We start from the raw sequence: 7,576 nt of genomic DNA, 5'->3' as shown, positions 1-7,576 counted from the left end.
CTCAAAAGGACAAAAAAAACAAGTTCAGATGAATGAAGGGGCTCCACAGTAGGGTGCAGCATTGAAGGCATGTGGGATTTGGGCATTTCCACACTCTAAGGGAGGTGAAATAGCTCCCACCAAAATGAGAGCTGATCAACCTTCTCCCACCCCACCTATGGTCCCAAAGTCAGAGCCAGCACACCAGAATCAGAGCGAGCAAGGGGCAATCTCTGGGTTCTTGGGAGCTGTCTAAGAACACCAGAAACTTAGCCCTGAGAGCAGCTAGACTTGGGACTCCAGCAGGCTGAAGTGTGCGGACCTTGGGTATGGAGACAGAGCAGTGAGGGATGGCACACAGTAGAAGCCACAGAGACTTGAAAAGTAGCCTCAGACAAAAACAGTTCAGTAGGTCTGTACACAGAGAGCCTGCCCTCCTCACTCAGACTTTTGCCTGGGAAGGGAAGGAAAAACCAGCATAGCAATGGCCAGCAGTGCTCAAGAAATACAATCTTCAACCACCAAAAAGAACAAGAGAAAGGCATTGATCCTGGATAATTTTTATGGAGAAAAAAGTCCAGGCTACAGAGGAGACAGCAGAAGTCAACAAACAAGTAAACACATCCAAACCTCCCCCCAAAAATGGAAACTGGTCACAAGCTCTTGAAGGATTCAAATCTGAAATTATAAGAAAGATAGAAGAAAACTGGCAAGAAAAGTGGGAAATAGATAAAAAAGAAAACAACAGTTTAAAAGACAGAATTTCCTAATTAGAAGAAGAAGCCCAGAAATCAAATGAAATATTAAGCAAATTGAAGATCTGGCATCCAGAGATACAATGTAGAAATCATTTTGTCAAGGTCTCCTTTTGATTGCCTTTGTCCTTGCCATTAACATGCAGGTGTTTTCCCCCCCTTCCTCTTATGTTGGGAAAGAGCAGGAAATATTTCTATCCTTCTTGGCTTGTCCCAAGGTTGTGTTAATAATAGCAATTAGGTCCTACACTAACACTAAAAGGAAAGGAGGAGGTACGTAGGAGCCACTGAACAACAGGAGCGGGGTTGGAAGATGATGGGCCCTTCATGTTAGTTATTTTACGATGTGTCATGAGTTTCTTGTAATTGGCACCTGGAGGTGGAATACAAAGCTCATACTCCCCAGCATGGGTGGATATACTGCCAACTTGTTGTTCTAGCCTGTATTTCCCCTGAAGGAGTAGAAATACTATGTATTGTAGTAGACCTGGCATTTTCATTTGTTTGTGTTAAAAAGTAACTGCGATGATTCCTGGGGGACTTGACTTTTTAAGCTCTTGAGATATCCATCCACCCAAGTCCTGCAAGAGTCAAGAGTGAAGGGACAATCTTTTTCTTCTTACTTTTCCCCTACCCACCAAAAGATGTTAGAGTTAAGGCACCTGTTCTCAAACAGGATGGTGGGAAAGAGAATGAGACAGTACTGCCTTGGAGAGAAATATCCCCAAAGTAAAGACAATTGAATCATGGAAATAGCACTAGATTTGAAATTATGACCTGGGTTTGAATTTTGCTTCTAACATTTATTAACTGTATAACGGTGAGCTGGTCACTTAGCCTCTCTGAAACTTAGTTTCATCATTTGTAAAGCTGGCATAATTATAGGGATTATGAGGAAAAGAAGAGTAAAATGTGGTCTTAATGTTTTGAGTATGTGTGCCTTGAATCCAGTGGTACATGCCTTGTACTTAGGAATTCCCCAAAGACCTTATCCCAGGTCTATTTTGGTGATTACCATCTCTATGGGGCTGACTCCCATTATTTAGTATTAGTCTCTCCCATTGCTCATCTTTAATCAGGTGGCATTTACTTCCACAATATATATACTATCCATCCCCTTCTTGTCATTCATTTAGCCACCATTCTGTTTCATATTCTTCCCATCCAGAGTATTGCAATTGGCTCTTAACTGATCTTCCTGTATCCAGTCTCTCTTCTCTATAATTCATCCTCCACCAAGTTGCAAAATTGGCTTCCCTAATGCCCAAGCCTGTCATAACTCCTGTTCTTTCTTCAGTGCCTCTCAGATAAAACTACAAACTCTTCTATTTGGATTTTTTAAACCTTCACAATCTTCTTTCAACCTGTCTTCCTAGGATCATTCCACATTACTCTCCTTCATCCATGGTACAATTCATCCAAACTGATGTACTTTCATTTCCCTGCATATGGCATTCCATTTCCCATCCTATTCCCCATGCCTAGAATCCATTCCTTCTCACTTTTGCACCATCCCTGGCTTCCTTCAAGACTCAATACTGAGGTTCCATCTCCTCCAGGAAATATATCCTGCCCTACCACTGCCTACCCCCAAGTTTCAATATCCCCCAATCAGAAATGGCTTTCTATATTCTTTGTCTCTAATTTATATTTAATTCTTTGTGTACATTACCTTTTCTGCTAATAAAACATAAACTTCTTGAGGGAAAGGGTTTTCATTTGAAGGAGAGATGATACGTTCCTGGGTTGCTATACTATAGAGTCTTCTCAAGGACATCTATGGCCACCCAAAAAGGATCAACCTATCAATCCACCTGGAGTGAAAAAAATAACCCAAACAAATGGATGCAGAATCAGTTTTGACTAGATTATGACCTGCAGCAGTAGTATGTGTTGTCCATGAATTAGTGTATCAGTGAATATGTCTTGGTCAACACTTACACATGTATAAAGAACTGGATGTAGGATTTAACAGGATCAGAAGAGTAGATTGCCTTTGAGAAACTGTACAGCACTTTCAGTGATCTAGAGCTTCCCTTTTCAGTAAAAATCCATTTAAAAAATAATATCATTCCTTACTCCATGCTGTATTGTTTTACAATGATGACCCTGGATTCTTTTTTTTTTAAACCTCTACCTTCCACTTTGGAATCAATACTGTGTATTGGTTCCAAGGCAGAAGAGTGGTAAGGGAATTGCTTTATATTGCTGTCAATATTTTCTCTGTAAATGAAACCAGAAGACATCTAAATGAATGGATAGCTCACAGGTACCCCTTGAGGTCCCAAATAAACAAATTGGGATAGTTGGCTTTACTGTGTCCTCAAAGGCAAGAACAAATATTATTTTGTGGTATACTTGTTTATTCCCCTTGTAGTGCCCATGAGGAACATGTCAAACAAACCACTATAATATAATTGCAACCTTTTTGCCCATAATTCTAACCTTTTGAGATCTTATGGGATGCTCACTCTGTTATTCAATATTAAATATCCTCCTACCTGTTTACTCTTAAAATTTATAGATATGTCATCTATACTTTTCATTTAAGTCACATGTTAAACAACAAAGGAATGATTATAGACATTTGTGTCACTTTACTAGAGACATCATTCCAGGTCCATTTGAGGACTTTCTGGTTCAGTTTATTCAAGGGCTACCAGTTTCACCACATAATTCATTCACAAAGATAACACGAGAGACTTTGATAAAATATTTTGCTGAAATCTAAATCTGCTCTCCTTTTCTGATCAACTGATCTCATAGTCAAAAAAGGAAATGAAGTTGATCTGGCATCTTAGAATTGATACTAACTATTGGTTCCAAAGCAGAAGAGTGGTAAGTGCTAAGTAACTGGGTTTATGTGACTTCCCCAGGGTCACACAGCTAGGAAATGTCTGAGCTTAGATTTGAACCCACGATATCCCATCTCCAGGCCTGGCCCTCTATCCACTGAGTCATCATGTAGCTACCCTGCATGGCCTCTTCTTAGAGCAATGTTGGTTCATGGTGATCATTGCTTCTTTTTTCTAAATTCTTACCATCTAAAAAATTCTATTCTATTGCATGTTAGCTATGGGAGGGGGGTCTGAGGAGGGGAAGGAAAGAATATGAATCATGGAACCGTGGAAAAACTTTTCTTAATCAATAAAAAAATAAAATAAAAAAATATATTCTAGGGTTTTTCCAGAACCCCTAGTCAAGCTTACTAGTCTGTATTTAAAAGTTTCTGCTTGCTTCTTTTTTTTTTTGAAAAGTGATTTAATATTTGCCCTTCTGTAGCACAACAGTATATCCTATCCCAGATAATCTTTTAAAGATCACTGATAGTTCAAGGATCACATACATTGTATATTCTTTAGTTCCCTGAGACATAATTCATCTTAGTCAAGTGACTGAAATTTATTATTTTTTTGTTTAGAATATTTTTCCATGGTTACCTGATTCATAATTTTTCCCACCTCTCTCTCTTCCCCTGTTCTGGTGCTGACAAGCAGTTCCACTGGGTTCTATATGTATCATTGTTCTAAACCTATTTGTATGTTATTCATATTTGCAGTAGAGTGATCCTTTAATGTCAAAACCCTAATCATATTCCTATCGAACCACATAATAGAGCATATATTTTTCTTCTGTATTTCTGCTCCCACAGTTCTTTCTCTGAATGTGGATAGCATTCTTTCTCCTAAGTTCCTCAGGACTGCAGTGACTAGAATTTATTGAAGATAACTAGTTGAAAATAATCATCTCTTCCCTTATTTTGAGTTTCAACTCTTTTAATAATTTTGTTTTATCTTTTCATTTTTGCCAAGTGTTCTTGGCAAAGAATATTTAAAACAGAAACAAAATAAGGGTCCAGTGGTTCTCCTTTTTTTCTGTCACCTGTTAATATCATTCTACCTTGAGCATGTGGCCATGTCACCATATGGCCATGAATGCGTGGTGCTGATATCTTCTGTCTCTATTATGTTTATTCTCTCCATGTGTTTAGTGGATGACCATTAAAGATGTAATGGACCAAAGTCATGACCTTGTGATGGTTCTAAACCTTCAATGGTTTATAAAAGCCAACAGAGTTTCAGCAACTGGAATCTTTAGCAAAATCTTTGGGTAACCAAAACAGCCAAGACAAGTGAGGAACTAGCTCTGAGGAATGACTTGCTTGGTCCTGCACTTTAGTAGATGATTGAACAACTAAAAGATTGTGTCCTGTAGCATGAGAGTTAACTCAAGTATCAGCTTTGCCATGCCCAGAAAAGACTTTGATGCAGAAACTGTCTGGTAATCACTATTTAAAGTTTTTTCAAGTCACATGGGTTGATGGGGATATGATTGGGGATGTAATCTCTAAACGATCACCCTAGTACTAATATCAATAATCTGGAAATAGGTCTTGATCAATGACACATGTAAAACCCAATGGAATTGCATTTTGGCTATGGGAGTGGAGTGGGATGAGGGGAGGGAAAGAACATGAATCACATAATCAGAGAAAAAGTTTCTTAATAAATAAATAAATAATGAAAAAAAATAAAGTTTTTTTCAAGGCCTGAGGGTGTGTGTGTATAGAGGGGAGAGTATGCCTTCTCTGTGGGAATATTGTATATTTATTAATAAATATTGTACTTTTTTAGTAAATATTACTTTGTAAAAGTTAATTCTTGATGATTAACCAATTATATTGAAGACAAACAAGTTGGTTAACTGATGGTTAGGGCATAATAATTGATGATTTATATTGAGGGGAATACACCAGATGTGAGTCTGTGAGCAATAGTATTAGACAATAGTGAACTCCCAGGGTTATACCTAGGCTTTAGGGACTTGACCCACTAGCCTAAATAAGGAAGGGGTTGGGAGAAAGAGTCCTAGAACCTGTATGCTACATGTATTTGTTGACATCAGTTCAGTCAGCTACTTTTTTATACCATTTTTTAGTATGTAACATAACATATAATTTGTTATAAATATGTAACAAATTACAATAAATATGTTTATCCAAGAGAAACAAATTTTCACATTAGGTATGCACCAAAATGTGTCTCATTCTTCACTCCCCTTCACTACCAGCCCCCCCTCTTCTTCAAGAAGGCAGGTAGTATGTTATAGGTAGTATGCGTATCATATGACACATATTTCCCTCTTCATCATATTGTGAGACAAGATACGTATTGCTTACACTAGAGAAAAATTCATGGAGGAAGTAAAGTGAGGAATGGTATATTTCAATCTGCATTTGGATTCTGCCTTTTCACTCTATGGTGGTGGATCTTCTTTTTCATCATGAGTCTCTAGGAGTTATCCTGGATGCTTGCCTTGTTGATAGTTCAGTCATTCACAGTTGATCATCATACATTATTGTTGTTTCTGTTCTTGATTCTGCTCACTTCACTTTGCATCACTTCATTTAATTCTTTCCTGATTTTTTGTGATCATCTTGTCTGTCATTTCTTGTGACACAATATTCCATTATAGACATATACCACAGCTCATTCACCATTCCCCAATTTAAAAAGTAATTGATAGATTCTTGCTAAACCCTAAAGCAAACAGATGCTACCTTAAAGTGCTACCTGTGCAAAAATCTTAAGCAAGAATTCAATTGGCAAAAAATTTTGCATAAATTTAAATCCAGTTATCTACTTCCTTTCTCATACTCTTGTTGTCAAACTTATTACCCTGGCTACCTATTTTATTTTTCAGATGGCTCTAATTATTAGAATGATAATACTAATGCCTTCCCTTTGAGATTATTTACACTTTTTTCTGCAGGTATGTGTCTGTATATATACACACAAAAAACATATACACATATACATACACACATATGTTTGTATCTGGATAACACACATATCTTGTTTGCTCATAGTTTTTTACACACTGTCTCCTCCATTAGAATATTAGTTTATTAAAAGTAGGGACTGTTTTTGCCTTTTTTTTTTTTTTACTCCCAGAATTTAGCATAGTTCATGGAATTTAGGAGGCATTTAAGAAATGCTTTTTGACTTGACTGGATTTGATCTGGAAACCTTTCATATTAAATTGAAATTTTCCTCCCTACGCCTTCTATTAATCCTAATTCTGCCCTCCAGGCCCAGGTTTAATGCTTCTTTTACGTGACAGCTCTTCAAGTATTTAAATACATCTACCATATCCTCCTGTAGTGTTTTCCAGATTGAACATTCCCATTTTTCAATCAGCACTAATAGTGATCCTATTAGAATAAAATGAGGAAGAATGAATAATTCTTTATGCTCAGGTTAAGAAATAATATTTGTTTTTTGTTTTATTTTTTCTTTATTTTATTCCAGTAACAAATTTCCATGTGTTTCCCAGGGTTACATGATTCATGTTGTCTCCCTCTCCTTTTTTCCCCCCTCCTAGAGTTGGCAAGCAATTCCATTGGGTTATATATGTCTTATAACTCAAAACGTATTTCCATATTATTCATTATTTGTGAGAGTAATCTTATAAAACCAAAACTCCTAATCATATACCCAAATAAGCAAGTGGTAAATCATATGTTTTCTTCTGTATTTCTACTCCAACAGTTCTTTAAGAAATAATATCTGGGGGGGGCAGCTGGGTAGCTCAGTGGAGTGAGAGTCAGGCCTAGAGACCGGAGGTCCTAGGTTCAAACCCGGCCTCAGCCACTTCCCAGCTGTGTGACCCTGGGCAAGTCACTTGACCCCCATTGCCCACCCTTACCACTCTTCCACCTATGAGACAATACACCGAAGTACAAGGGTTTAAAAAAAAAAAGAAATAATATCTGAAAGGCAAGAACCTTTGAAATAAAATGTAAGGGCCTTAAAACTTTGAGACCAAGGCATATAAGAATC

Source organism: Gracilinanus agilis, chromosome 5 (genome assembly GCF_016433145.1).
Source record: "Gracilinanus agilis isolate LMUSP501 chromosome 5, AgileGrace, whole genome shotgun sequence".
Lineage (NCBI taxonomy): Eukaryota > Metazoa > Chordata > Mammalia > Didelphimorphia > Didelphidae > Gracilinanus > Gracilinanus agilis.
The sequence above is the reverse complement of the archived record's forward strand: the minus strand, read 5'-3'. Positions refer to the sequence as shown.